The sequence below is a fragment of the Hipposideros armiger genome, unplaced genomic scaffold (genome assembly GCF_001890085.2).
Source record: "Hipposideros armiger isolate ML-2016 unplaced genomic scaffold, ASM189008v1 scaffold_13, whole genome shotgun sequence".
NCBI lineage: Eukaryota > Metazoa > Chordata > Mammalia > Chiroptera > Hipposideridae > Hipposideros > Hipposideros armiger.
The window spans coordinates 6,412,833-6,427,731 of record NW_017731363.1 but is presented as its reverse complement, the minus strand read 5'-3'; the positions used below and the strand labels follow the sequence as shown (position 1 = coordinate 6,427,731).

Sequence of the window (14,899 nt, the reverse complement as noted above, 5' to 3'; positions counted from 1 at the left end):
TTTATCTTTAGTTAAACTTTCTATTCTGAGTTAATTCTCAATTTACATGCAGTGGAAAGAAAGAAGAGGAATCATTTTTCTAATTTCTATAGAAATATTTCTAAGGAAGGCCTTGCCAAGATTCAAATATATGCAGAGACCAAAAACCTGGGGCTGATCATCTTCGAGTATGTCCAGGTAGTGAAAGCAAGACACAAAAGAGGTTCTAAATTTGAACACTTTTCAAGTCCAGTACAAGACAGGACCAGGATCACAACTACTTGGCTGATTGATAGGCAGTTGTATAGCTTTCCTCAAATATTATGACATAAGAACTGAAGCCTGTTTCTGAATGACTGAGTGGTCTAGCCTTGGGCTTTGGGTGAGAATGACTTCTTTTTATTCTAGTTACCTTAGTCCTGAAGTCAGGCAGCAGCAAATTGTTGGATACAGTTAGACCCTTGGTCCTCAGCAGTGACTGCACACCAGGATCCCTTGGACTTGCCTGATTAATTCTTGGAGGGAGTGGTATGTTTCACAAGACCCCCCCCGCCCCAAGATGAGTCTAATGTGCAGCTGGGGTCAGAAGGACCAAGCTGGACATTGTTTCTCAGATCCTCTCTGGACAAATCATATTGAAATCTTTCTTGTTAAGAAAAGTATTTCTTTGAATGTCAAGGTTGCTGGGATGAAAGTCTCTAAATGTGGAAAAGAGCCAAGCATTCTTGGAAAGCCATGCAGCATAGATGTACACTTATACAGAGGGTGATCCAGTGGTGAGCCACAGCCTCTGTTTGGGATAGAACATGGGGAAGAGATGCTAAGTTATTGAGGCTGCCATATGAATCCTGAACAATAGCCATACTGGGCTTAGAAGGAGCTGAGAGGATACTCGGGTCCCCACTTGTGAGTGTGCTGTGCCTTGTCCATGTTGTGATGTGTGTCTAGACACCAATATGTAGAGTCATATTCTCATAGGTCAGGGGACCATCAATGTCATTGAGTCTAACTAAGATACAGCCCAGCAGGTGCTGTCTATACTCTCTGTTTTCCAGATATGTCCCTCCCTGGAGAGTTACTTGGATTTAACCACAAACTCAGCAACTTTTAACCCCCATTCCAATTCACCTCACTCTAAAAGCTGCCAGTGGTGTTGTTTCCTCCAAATAATCCCAGTTGTACCCTTTGGAGTAACTCATTAAATGGAGAATCCAAATAAGTCCCCATTCTATTAGAGTTTCTTTGAACAAGTTCAGTCTCTGGTGTAAACATAATATAAGTGGGTTATGTTTCAGTGTGCTGTGCTAAGGACTAATTGATGGGTCAGCCAGCTATGTTGGCCTGATCCTACAAAGTTGAATCCATGAGTTCTAAGGATGCCAGTTCTCGAGTCTGGCTACTCACCATTTCAGGAATGCCCAAAGCAATGTGGCCATACCCTGAAGTTAGGATCTGGTTTGGTGCATACAGGAAATGCCAGCTTTTTATGATTTTGACCAATCACACCTATTCATTGACACATAAATCATAGGAGCTGGAATTGGCCTAAGGCAACTGTATTAGTTATATATTGTTATGTAACAAATGACCCTAAATTGAGAAGCTTAAAACAAAAATGAATATTCTCTCCGAGTTTCTGTGGGTCAGGAATTCAGAAGTGGCTGAGCATGGTGGTTCTGGCCTGGGTCCTTTATAAGGTTGCAGTCAAGATGTCAGCTGGGACTGCAGTCATTTAAAGCCTTGACTAAGAGTGGAAGATCCACTTTCAAGATGGTGCACTCATGCTGTTGATTATGACTCATGCTAGTTGATTATGACTGTTGGCAGAAGGCTTTGGTGCCTTCCCACATGGACCTTGCCACTGGACTTCTTGAATGTCCGCAGAACATGGCAGCTGGCTTCCCCCAGCGCCAGTCATCAAAGAGAGAGTAAGGCAGAAGCTGCAATAGCTTTTATGACCTAGCTCTGGAAGTTACACCCCATCATTTCTGTAATATGTTTTTGATTACACAAGTCAGCTCTATTCAGTAATGAAGGGGACTACACAAGGGTATGAATACCAGGAGGCAAGACTCACTGGGGGCCATCTGGGAGGATGCCTACAACAGCAGCCTAGCCCTCTTTTTAACTGATGAGAAAACTGAGGTGCAGAGAAGGGAGGTTTGCCCAAAGTCACAGAACCTTAACATTTCAGTATTTGCTTTCCTTTCAATCCCACTGATCCTCGCCACCCACAATTTCTTGTGTTTATTTAAAACACCAAATGTTTATCTTTGGGGAGATTATTTCCAAATGTGAAGCCAGTTTCCCTGGTGTTTTAAACACAGGAAGCCTTTATAAACCGGACAGCCTATAAGCCAAGTGCATACTCTGAACACTGGGGAAGGGTTTTCTTCACTTCCTTGAGTCATTAGGGAGGACGTGTTCCAAAAGGAGAGGAAAGAAAGCACAGCCTCTTAAGGAATGCAAATCCAGTGTCTGAGGGATACATTTTAGCTTCTACACACTGTTCCCTCTCTGCGCTTGTTTTGAGGGTCAGAAAGAGAACAACCATGAGAAAAAATAAAACAAGAAACCAGAAAAAACCCCAGAGAGTCTCACCTCAAATGAAACCAATGGAAGGACCACCCTTGTCAGGACTTGCTGTTTCATTAATCCCAGATAAAAAAAAAATAGTGAGCCAGCCACAGGCACTCCTTAGGAGAAGTGAAGAGTTTGTTGTTGTTGTTTTTTCTGTAAAAACTTATGTTTCTGAAAACACACACACAAACACGCGCACACACCCACACACAGATTTTTAAGCACAAAACTCAACACTGTGATAAATATGATCAGTTCTTTTCAGGATCTTCTTTGAAAAAGCCATCTTCTAAGAAATGCAACAACAAGAAAGACACTTCTTGTATATTCTCTATCCCTTTTCAATTGGTTAAAACAACAAGGCCTGTCATCTCTGATCAATGTAACTAGTCAGGAGACATGATGACTTTCTCCCTGCCTGACCTATTTCGTGTAATGGGGCCCACTTCTTTGCCCTCTGACAAGCTACCTTCTCTCCTGAGTTCCATTTATAGCAGGGTTTTATTAATGGCTAAATCGTTAGGAACGATCTGCCTCCCTCCCAAGGTTTATTTCCCCTGTTCAATAAATTAAGCCACAGGATCGGAGAGACTGTCCATTTCTGCTTTATTTAAGCTCAGATTCTTCCTAGCCCACAAAACACTGCCAATTGACAGGTGAGAGCAGTATGAGCCCCACTGCCTACCCATCAGTCTGTGATCACTTGCAATTTGTCTCATATCTAGGTCTCCAAGTAACGCTTGTGTGGCCCATGGGAATGTTCCTAAGCCCTTGTTGGAAGTCTGAGACCTGGAGCTGAAATGCTTTGGTGGGGAGTCCCTGGGCCTTTGCTAATGGTGAAGGGCCCCCTTTCTCAATCCTCAGGCAAGAGTCCTTGGTCAAGTGCTATGAGTTTTTGATATGTTTGATTCCTCTCTTCATCTTGAAAGAAGGTTTGTAAACTCCATTCATCCACCATTCTTGTTGCTGTCCCACAGGGGACCTCACTGAATAACTGGAGCATTGAGGGCCCACAGCTGTCAAAGTGACCTGTGCACTTCACTCCTGAAAGCCTTTTCTCTTGTTTCTGGTTGCCAAACCCCTGCAGTCAACAGATATTTAAAAAAAAAAGAAAAAACACAAAAGTGATAATGTCACTGCCCTGCTGAGCACCCTTCAGTGGCTCCCCATTACCCTTAGGGCTTGCATTAACTGGCTCAGACTCGCTAGTTTTTCCCCATATTGCATTTCTGCCCATGCAAGGCATTCTTCGCTACAACACCCTAGTGAAATTCTCCCAGTTAATGGCGGTGTCATGCTGACTCTAGGCCTTTACATATGCTCAGAATATTCTTTACCAATCTTTCTTTCCTCCCCTACATGTTAGCTGGCTAGCTCCTAACCATAATTCAGGTCTTAGTTTTAATACTATTCCTGAAAAACCTTTCCATAAAATCTTAAACTGGATAAAGTATCCACAGCTTCCTGTGTTTGTCCAATCACAGCAAGACTCATCACCATGGAGGGGTGGATTGCTGTCACGTTATTGTCTGCCTTTCCTTCTGGATGTTAAGCCCCATGAAGGGTGATAACTTGTCCACTAGTGGATCCACAGTGCCTAAGACATTTTCTGGCATATAGTGTAACCAAAATAATAGCAGGCATCTACTTTCCACCTTTAAGATCATTTAAGCTCAGAGCCTCGTCCCAAAGAAACATAAATCGATTGCCAAACAGAAACTGATCACCAAAAGTGGCCTCAAAAAAGTAATGTAAATCTTTACCTAAGAGAGATTTACATACAGTGAAACTACTTAAAAGTCTATGGATTCATTATCAGCCCAAGATTCCTTCATCCTAGAGGCTTATTACCCCACATCTCTCTTCATTCTTTCCCCCAAATCCAGTTTTCCACTCATTGCCCCAGCCCCTTTTCTTCCCTGTAATTTTGACTTAATTCAAGCCTTTCAATTCTGCTCTGCATCCATTTGGAGCTCTGCCAACCATCAGCATCACAGAACTGGAGGCCAAGATGACAAAGACTGAATCTTGCTTAGAAGGCAGAGGGAGAGGAAGGATGTGTTGACTTATAAGCTTTCTGTGGATCTTTGTCTTGGAATAATAGTAATAATAAATGCACATTTATTGAACATTTACTATGTGGGAGGAATTCTGCTAATGCTTTCATATATTATCTTCACAAAAATCCTATGAGCTTGATACTATTATTTTCCTATACTTCAGAAGAACACTTGCCCCAGGTGACACAGCTAAGAAGCAGGAGAGCTGGGATCTGAAGGCAGAGCCTGTACTAAGATGTCTGTCCACAGCAGGCACTCAGCAAACATCAGTTGAATGTAGACAGGGTCCTGCCTGGGAAGCAGCTTGGAAGCTGGCAAGGCAAAGGGTGGTAAAGCAATTTCTCTGATGAATTGATCATAAGCACATGTCAAAGCTTTATTTCGAAGTTGCTTAAAGAGGCTTCAAAAAGCCAGTTCAAACACTTGGAATAGGAAAAAATGTGGTTAGATAACACCGTTAGACCAGATGCCAGTGGTTGTCAAACTTTGTGACATGGCTAATTTAGTGAGGCAGGTAAATCTAATGTCCTAGAAGGGACTCTTAATCTTATTAAAGTTGATCAGAAAATCATTCATATATTTTATCAGAAATGCTTCCCAGAAGGGGCCACTCATCACACCAGAGCACACGGTTGTCTTGGATCAGGTTTGGGATCATTTTCTTTCACAGAAGCATTTCTCAACCTCAGCACTATTGACATTTTGGGCCAAATAACTCTTTGGGGTGGGGCTATCCTGGGAACCACTGTAGGATGCTTAGAGCATCCCTGACCTCCACCCACCAGGTGCCAGTGGCATCCCCTCCTGGTTGTAATAACTGAAAAATATCTCCACATATTGCCAAATGTCCACCAGGGGGCGGGATACCCTCACTGCCTCCCATTGAGAACCACTGCTCAGACCCTGGATTCTCCAAGTGTTCCATGGGCCAACAGCAACAGCATCCTTTTGGAGGGTTGTTAGAAATGCACAACCTCAGGCCCACTCCAGACCTTCTAAGTCAGGATCTGCAGTTTAACAAGATCCCCTGGTGCTTCTGTGGGCGTTAATATCTGACAAGCGCTTGCTTCTAGGCCAGTGGTTCTCAACCTTGGCTGCATATCAGGGGCCTGGGGAGCTTTTAAAAAATACCGATCTAGCTCCAGAGACTGGTGTCATTGGTCTGGGGCAGCTCGGGCCTTGGGAGTTTTAAAAACTCCCCAGGTGACTCTAATGTGCAGCCAAGTTTGAGTCACTGTTCTGAGTGGTTAAAAAAAAACCCAACCCACAACTTTGGGAGTGATTTAGTACACCCTATAAACAAGACCCCACATGTCCAAAGTGATGCTTCTTTCTTTTCCATGAAAATCCTTTTCTGACCTCTTATCACTTTTAAGATGATAAAATTAAAGTCCTTTGAAGATGGCTTCAAAGGTAGGATTTGGCTATACCTAACTTTTAAAATAATGGCTAGAATAATTAGGGGAAAAAATAAAGTCATTGATTAAGCTTCCCCAGATAGCTTTTTTTTTTAAAGATTTTTATTGTGTAATTGGGGGGATGGGAACATTGATGGGGATTGGGGGAAGGGGAACAGACAAGTTGCTGTCGTTTTGTTCTTCAATCTAGTTGTGGAGGACGCTGCTTCACTGGCCCAAGTTGGCACCATCATTGCGCTCTTCCCGGGTGAGGCAGATCAGTCGCAGGCTTCTGGCCACTCACACTGGCTGCTGGCTACACACGGTAGCCCATGGCAACCCACTGCCACAGGGGCTGCAGCCTACGCCGTCGCCAGCGACTCACGGCAGCCCAGCTCCAGGTTGCGCTGTTGTTCAGCTCTTAGCTGTAGAGGGCAGTGTCACTGGCCCTCATATGTGGGATCCGAACCGGGGCCCTCTGGCATCCCAAGCGAGTTCTTAACCATCGTGCCACTCGGCCGGCCCCCAGATAGCTTTTTAAAGAAGTAAGACCCATCAAAATCATCCCGCAAAACCTTGTCAATTAAAAAAAAATTCTACTCTTGAAAAAAAGCATTCAATAGAAAACTCTATCTAGAAAATTGTTTTGCACAAAATGTACAATTATGTAAACAGTCCATGCAAATTGGGAAGCAAAACACTGACACCTTAATAGATAAACAGATAAAGGAAATGAACTCACAATTCTCAAAAGTGGATGTATAATTAGTAGAGAAGCATGAGAAAATGTACAGCTTCACTAGTAATCAAATGGCTGCTCAGTGAAACAGAGTCATCAGTTTTCCTCTTATAACATTTACAGAGATGAGTGGGGAAATTATCATCAAACAGACACTTGCTCATTCTCTCAATGGATATTGCGTGTCTACTGTATAGTCGGCGCTATGCTGGCCTGGATGATGAGGGCATGAGGCTTAGCAAGTGGAGAAAGTCCCAGATATTGTGGACTTACATATCCCCCACCCAGTCAGGCCTTGGTGTAAGCCATCCTAAAGAAAACGTTCATGTGGTAAAAGTTTTGTTCATTTATGATAGCAAAACTGATTAAGAGCCTAAGCGCCCAAGGAAAGGATTATGATTAAGTAAACTCTGGTGTATCTACCTGATGAAATACTACAGATGCTATTTGTGATACAATGAATGATAAATGAAAAAAGAATACAAATAGTAGAAAACTGGAAAAATGGTTCATTGGAGTAAATTTTGAAAATTCTACATGGTATCATCCCCATGCCCAGCATACACTATATGCATTTGTATATTTAAAGCTCTGAGGAGCCCTAAAACTAAGAAAACGGTTTACCTTGGCTTAACACAGTACTTCTCAATTTTCCTGACCATGGAAAGCTTTTCCCCCCTCCCCTGTCTTTCTTTCAAAAGTGAAATTTGTGTTACATCTCTTGGAACTAGTTTTTCTCAAAAACCCCCCAAACCTTGAGGATATGCTGGCATATATGGTACTATTTAAGGGCTATGTAAAAATGAAAGCTATACATGGGTATATACATATAAAAAAAATTCATCAAGCCATTCATTTAAGATTTGTGCATTTTATTCTATAAAAATATTAAAAAGAAACCCTGCTAATTTCTGAGAAGGCATGACATTTTTGAAAATTAAATTTTGGTGTTCATTAGTACAAGTACAAAAATGTTTGTTAAGTCAAATTATTGATATACTACAGATTATTTCCACATACCAGTTGTTTAATGCAAGGTACATCTAATGTACGGTCAATATGTACAGGTTACTTACGCCCATTTTATACGAGTTTGGAAAAAAGAGTTTAGCATAGGGGAAAGAGCTCGAGACATGCTTTAAATCCTGGACCAGCCATTAACTTCACTGTGTGACCTTGGACAAGTGACTCAACCCTCTGGATTTTAATTTCCTAATTTCCGAAATGAGGAGCAATACTAAAACTGTAGTTCCATTTACCTTTGAAAATAGTTTTACTATTTTAGAAGACTATAAAGCTTTATAATTACACCTTTGCCTGATGGTACATCAAAGGCCAGGTTTTTATTTGAATTCTGAGTCTTTGGACCACTCACTACCATCATTATTACTATAAAAATAAACAAATAAATGAGAAAATTCAATCAGCTCTAAGGTGATCGCCATGACAATGTGCTTTCCAGGATCCCTAATTTGAGAGAGACAAAGAGGCCTACAATTTGTTTCATAGGTTCTGTTTACTTTATGTCAAGAAATTGGTTTTCCATTTGGATGTTCCAGGACCCCTGACTGCCATAGACTGTTGCTGGATAGTTCTAAGAGGATGCTGGATATTTCTGATGTAAGCAACATTGTCTCTAGGCCTCGAATACACAGGCCTAAACAACATAGAAGGGTTTCATTGTCTTTGGAAACTCAGAGAACCTCTTGGTTAAACAGCAGTCTACTCGATTGTTGATCACTTTGTCTACGTCTCAGTGGTACTGAGCTGTGCTTTGCTAGGGAAGTCTTGGGTCAGTGTTTCTCCAGTGTGGTCAGTGGCCCCTTTAGAAACAGGGAGGTCTGTGTTCTGATGGATGCAGAGAAATGAATGGATCACAAAACTAGGAGTTGCGAGGGGTCTTGGATTATGCCCCTTTATCTATCAAGATCTACCCAAATTCAATGTTGTCTCAGCCCCTGGCCCCCATCTATGGCTTGATATCCAATACAACAAATTCTCAATACAACTGGATTAAAATAATCCTTTTGATGGCCAGAGGACCTAAACAGACACTTCTCCAAGAAGAAAAACACGGCCAACAGATATATGAAAAAGTGCTCAACTTCACAAGCTATTAGGGAAATGCAAATCAAAACCACAATGAGATACCACCTCACACCAGTTAGAATGGCTATCATCAACAAGACAAAAAACAACAAGTATTGGTAAGGATGTGAAGAAAAGGGAACCCCCAAACACTGCTGGTGGGAATGTAAATTGGTACAGCCTCAATGGAAAACAGTGGGAGGGTTCTCAAAAAATTGAGAATAAAGCTAACATATGACCCAGCAATCCCTCTGTTGAATATCTACCCAAAAAAATCTGAAAACATTTATCCATAAAGACATATGTGCTCCGATGTTCAATGCAGCATTATTTGCAGTGGCCAAGACATGGAAACAAGCAAAATGTCATTCAGTAGATGATTGGATAAAGAAGATGTGGTGTATATATACAATGGAATACTACTCTGCCACAAGAAAAGATAAATAGTGCTATTTGAGACAACATGGATGGATCTTGAGATTATAATGTTAAGCAAAATAAGTCAGACAGAAAAAGTCGAGAGAGAACCATATGATTTCCCTCATATGTGGGATATAAACTGAAAGCAACAAATAAAACAAACAAACAAACAAACAAAAACTCATGGACACAGACAATAGTTTAGTGGTTACCAGAGGGTAAGGGGGGATGGTGGAAGAGGGTAAAGGGGGGCAAATATGTGGTAATGGAAGGAGAGCCAACTCTGGGTGGTGAACACATAATGCAATATATAGATGATATATTATAGAATTGTACACTTGAAACCTATATAATTTTACTAACCAATGTCACCCCAATAAATTTAATTTAAAAAGAATGAAAAATATCCTTTTGATTTTATTTTAATGAAATTTGACCTGGATTTGCAATTTGCCTTTGCCTTAAGGTGATTTAAATTCTCCACGTCCAGCACATAACACCAATTAAATCTCGATTTCAGGTGCAGGATTAAAAACAAAACAAAACAAAACAAAACAAAACAAAACAAAAACCTCCTGCTTTTTGTGAGTTTCTCACCTTCCCTGCTTTTATGAAGTATTTGTTCAAACATTTCAATGTTCACTTTAGCTACCAAGGGCTTCATGAGGCGCAAAAGTCAATTTGGTGGATGTTTCATAGTTTAAGAAAAAAACATTTTTCAAGTTTTTACATAGGGTTTTGTTTCTTTCACTTTATAAGTGGCTGTTTGGGATAAGAGGAAGAGCTGTGAGTTTGGAGTTGCCTGGGTGCGGTTCCAGGCTGTACACTGCCCGTCCCTGACTGTGGTGGGTGAGGTTCTGCAGCAGCCTTAGCGGTGGCTTGACTGCATTCCGCTTCATGTGGTTATGATGATTGGGATGATGTGTGCGATTGTGCTTCACAAACTAGAGGTCTGCAAATGCCCCTGAACAAACTCCAAAGCTTCAGCCAGTTTGCTCTAGGTGCATGGTTGGCCATTGCGTATGGAACCGGACAGAACATGAGGCATGGCCTTTCTCTCAACTACTTTTGAGTGTCACCGTGTTTATGGCTCTATGATTTAGCACCACGTAGGAGGAAGTAATCATTGCACCACCCCTAAGTGTCTGGTTAAAAGACCAAATGCAGACAAGTGTTGAGTGGAGTCCATTTCCTAAATGATGTATGTGGGGCCATGGCAACTATGAGTAACACAGCTATAAAAGGGTCATGGCAAGGCGTAAACATCACATGTTCCTCAGCCTGGACTTAGGGTGACACCAGGGAGATATCTGGTGTATCACCCTGCACCAGCCAAGGTGAGCCTTTCCCAAACGTACACTAGAAGTGGGCCTTCCGTGTCATTTTGGTTTGGGTACAAAGGGTATCTGGGATAGTTGGAAAGTGACTTTTCAGCAGAGTGCCTGGCATTCCACATCATTCTCACAAATGTCCCCTACAGGAGAACAGGACACAGGCGAGTAGCTGACAGCTGGTGTCTAGGCAGCATAGCAGTGTGGCCTGGGATACCGCCCAACACACTTGCATTCCAACAACCCGACAAACAAGTGTGCTTTCCAGCCTGGGCAATTTTAGCTCTGGGTCCCTTCCCATTGTTCCCGTTTCTAAATTAGAGCCCTGACCCCAGGTCTCTGGATTCCTGGATCTTGTATCCTGGTAATCTACAACCATTCTGAGTACATACTGAGCCCCACAAGGCCAAGGACAGAGACACTAGTCCTCTGAGGGCTTTGCACTCCTGGAAGAACCGTGTGTGACCTTATCCATCAGCAGTGTGCTGTGTCCAAGGTTGCTGGGCCCTCCGGGATGCTGCTGGGACCTGGAAGGGAGAGGGGCAGCTGGGGGGTGGTGCGTGTGGTCTGCAGAAAGACAACTGCAGTGACTCCTTGATTCCCTGTGCTGCCTCCTGCCTGGCTCCTTCGGCAAGGAAGAGTTGGGTTTACTTTGTAGATTACATGAGGTAACTGTAAAGTGAATGGTGGCCTGGCCGGCACATGGTAGATATCCAAAACTGGCAACATCACCATCAGCTGTTCCTCCACCCCCACATGGAGCACAGACTGATGGCACTTTCCCAGCATCCCCCTCTTCAGCCAGGTTCCCAGGCCTCCCTTGGCTCGCAAGCATGGCAAGCTAAGGGGAAGGGCACTATTACCCCGGGCCAGTGTGGCATAAAGAATTCCACGCCTTTGCTTTTCTGAATAATATGGCCATCTCGGTGCCATGATGGTACAGGCAAACTGGATAAAGGTTTCTCTGTGCTTTCAAAACTGTGTCAAAGTCAGAGAGGTCCACAAGCTGAACCACTTCTGTGGGGCATCTTACAGCTTTTAAACAGTCACTGAAGAGTCATTACAAATGGCTTATGCTAAATTTCTTGGTATAGAAAATTTCACTACCTGGGACAGGACAGATATGTGGTGGTTGAAGTCCATATCAATCAAACCTGTGACAGAAATGGTTGCCATTTCTGGGTTGCAGATCATGCTCCACAGTCCGGACATTTCTCGGCTAGAAATCACACCTCACAGAACACGCTTCAGTGACAATTTGCTATAAATCATCACCCCTTCCATGTTGCTCAGAGAAGCTGAAGGAATGTCTTGGCTTCAAGGGCAACTTGTCATGGGCCTCGCTCTTAGCCAGAGATAAGCTATATGTCACCCAGCACAGTGACCACAGCAGTAAAATGGCTTGAGCACACCCTGGCTGTGATGGGGCTAGGGCAGACCTGACAGCACCGTGGGGAGAAAGCATATCAAATCAACCCTCCTGATTTACTGTGTCTGTGGCCCCTCGCTCATTCCTGCTGCAGCACATTGGAGAATGTAGGTTTGGCTGTAACTCCAACACCAGTTCTTGTCTTGTTCTCACTTCTCCAGTGGTCCAACTCATTAAGCCTCAGGCCCCTGCTATGTGTCAGGTGCTGTGATAGGCAATGTGATGTAAAAATGAATAGGACATGTTCACATCCTTCAGAAGGTCACAGCCTAGTGGCAGGACAGCTATGGCGGGAAAGCTATGAGAGGAGATGATGCATATGGGCAAATAATTACAATGCAGCATGTTATGAGGAGAATCATGGGGCGGGGAGAGTGAAAAGTTATAAGCAAAGACGGAAAGGCCTGAAGGCTCTTGTGATGTTGCAGACGTAGTAAGTGACCAGCAAACCCAGTGCAAGATGCATGAGGGAGACTGGTCGGAGACAGGCCTCCATGGTGGGCTGGGATGAGTCAACAACATGCATTTCACCCGGAAATTTGGGGCTGGGAAGGAGCTTCCTCTTGGTGACTGGCATGGACTGAAAATTGAGTTTCTAAAAAAAACCCTGAATGCTAGAATGCTAGAGATAGAAGAGCCTGTGCTGACTGCTGGTGATAACGTTTTCAGTTCTGCAATTATTAATATCTTCCTACCTTTCCCTCTGGTTTAAGAACCATCCAAACCTTCCCTGTTAGTGGAGCGGAAGGAGTGCAAGTTAGGACACTTGAGTTCAAATTCCAACTTTTCTATTTACCAGCAATGAGACTTTGAGCTACTCACTTTGGTTTTTGAACCTCTATGTATTTCATCTCAACAATGAGTATAACGCAAACTGCATCACAGCAATGCTATAAATGCTAAATGACACAATGGGCCTTGTAATCTCTAAAGAAATACATAGGACAGCAAAGCTTTCTAAATAATCTCTGCTGCAGAACTGTCCTCAGAGCTCAGTGGCCGGAATGGGGTCCCATGCTGCCCCTAGCTGTAAAAGCCTGGGAAGTGGAGTCTTTGGGGACCAATCTTTACAATAGAGAAGAGCAAGTGAGAACGTGGTGGCAGATGGATACTGCCACAGCAGGGAGGACCCTTGTCTTTGGAATTTCCTTTCTTCAGCCATTGGTAATAAAAAAAGAGTAAGCATTCCGTTTCTTAGAAGATTAAGCCTGTTCACATAAGTAAAACATATTGGGTTGTCAGAAAAGTCATGACGCATTTTTGCAACAAAAACCAGAAAAAACACATCATGACTTTTCCGACAACCCAATACAAGGAATAACACCAAGAAAGAATGGAAAACAAATGTGTAAATAATGTCCAATGATCCCTGCTTTACAAGAGCTTTTAAAAGAAATGGCCCCATACCAATTAGCTATTGCTGAATAACCAACCACCCTCAAATCCAATGGCTTAGAACAAAATCATTTCTTATTCTGGCTCATATGTTGGTGGCTCGGCTGATCTAGGCTGGGCTCACTCATGCATCTGCGGCAGCTGGGGGCTCTGCTCTAGATGGGGCTTGGTTGAGACATGTTAGCTAGGGGGCTCTGCTCTATGTTTCTTGTCCTTCTCCTGGGATCAGCAGGTGAGCCTGGGCATACCCTGCTCACGGCAATGGGAGAGGTGCAAGAGAGTAAACAAAAACATGTAATATCCCTTAAGGTTTAGGCTTAGACCTGGCACGCCATCAGTTCAGCCGCATTCTGTTGGTCGAAACAAGTCACGTGGCCAAACTCACACATAAGGAATTATACCCCGTACACAATAGCAGGAAACCGAAAAGTGTTATGGCCAAGGGCATGGATACAGGGAGGGGTGGAGAACTGGAGCCACAATGTAAATTGACCACAGGCACCAAAGGTCTTGCAAGTCATAAATATAAGGTTAGTATCATACTCTAATCCTTCAGAAGGAACCTGTCCTAATTTACTTTGGAATTACTTACATCACTAGAGCCAAAGTTGATGGTCACATCTTCTACTCATAGTTCACTTTACATTCATGGAATCAAGAGGTGAAGTTTCTAAGAGAAGATGAGGCCTGCAGTTTTGACTTGTGCATATCACACTGACTTATAAGCTGCCCCTAAAAATATCTCATGAAAACTAAACTAATGCTTCCTCCGGTTTCTCTTTTGCAGGCCTGATGTGAAGAATTGAAGAGGAAGAGGATGGATTCAGATGAAAATAGCTCACTAAAAAATTTTATATATTTGTATGAAGATTATGAACCTCCTGAATGCCTGAGACTCTAGCAGAAATGTCCTGTTTGTACATTTATATCTCTTCATTCTAGTTGGCTGCACTTCTTACTTTAATTTATCTTCATGTTTGGCATCTTGCAGAGCAAATAAGCTCAAGAATTCACCACTTGGAAGGTGTGGTTTTGAGGAGGGATATGATTTTACGGGAGGAGTATAGTAATATGCATAAGTGATTTTGATTGGAAGTTCTCTAAGCTACTTCCCACACTATTTTGGTCAATATTTGGAATGTATTTTAGTTCTTCACTTTCTAAATTATGTCAATAAACTTTTTATGAGTTCAAATAAATATGCAAGTAAATGTGAAATATGAATCAAGACTAAATTAATTTTCATATCTTTAGAGGGTTACATATTCCCCAACATAGAAAGAAATAAGATATAAGAGCCAGTCTATCCCCACGTTGCCTAAGCGGGGGCTTCTCATTCTGAATTATTGGGTAACATGGATAAAACTATGGATGACTGATCATTGCAAATGAAGTTAAATATTGCCTGAGAAACTGGGCATCGTTAACATTCCTCCTCCAAGGATGATCTTTATAGTGAGTGCATTTTACTTTCATAGAGG

General features: G+C 42.6%; 1 protein-coding gene across 2 annotated transcripts in view; it reads left to right on the top strand.

Annotated features, from left to right (window-relative positions):
• SMPX (small muscle protein X-linked) overlaps nt 1-14,636 on the top strand; it is a 53,563-nt gene extending 38,927 nt beyond the window's left edge. The window contains exons 5-6 of one of the 2 annotated variants that reach the window (XM_019665986.1): nt 2,922-2,925; nt 8,968-8,979. The gene's annotated coding sequence lies outside the window, so the exon portion shown is untranslated. Of the gene's footprint in view, nt 1-2,921; nt 2,926-8,967; nt 8,980-14,205 lie in introns of those variants that run through there. The other variant, XM_019665985.1, reaches the window with a different exon arrangement.
• The last annotated feature ends 263 nt before the right edge of the window (nt 14,637-14,899 follow it).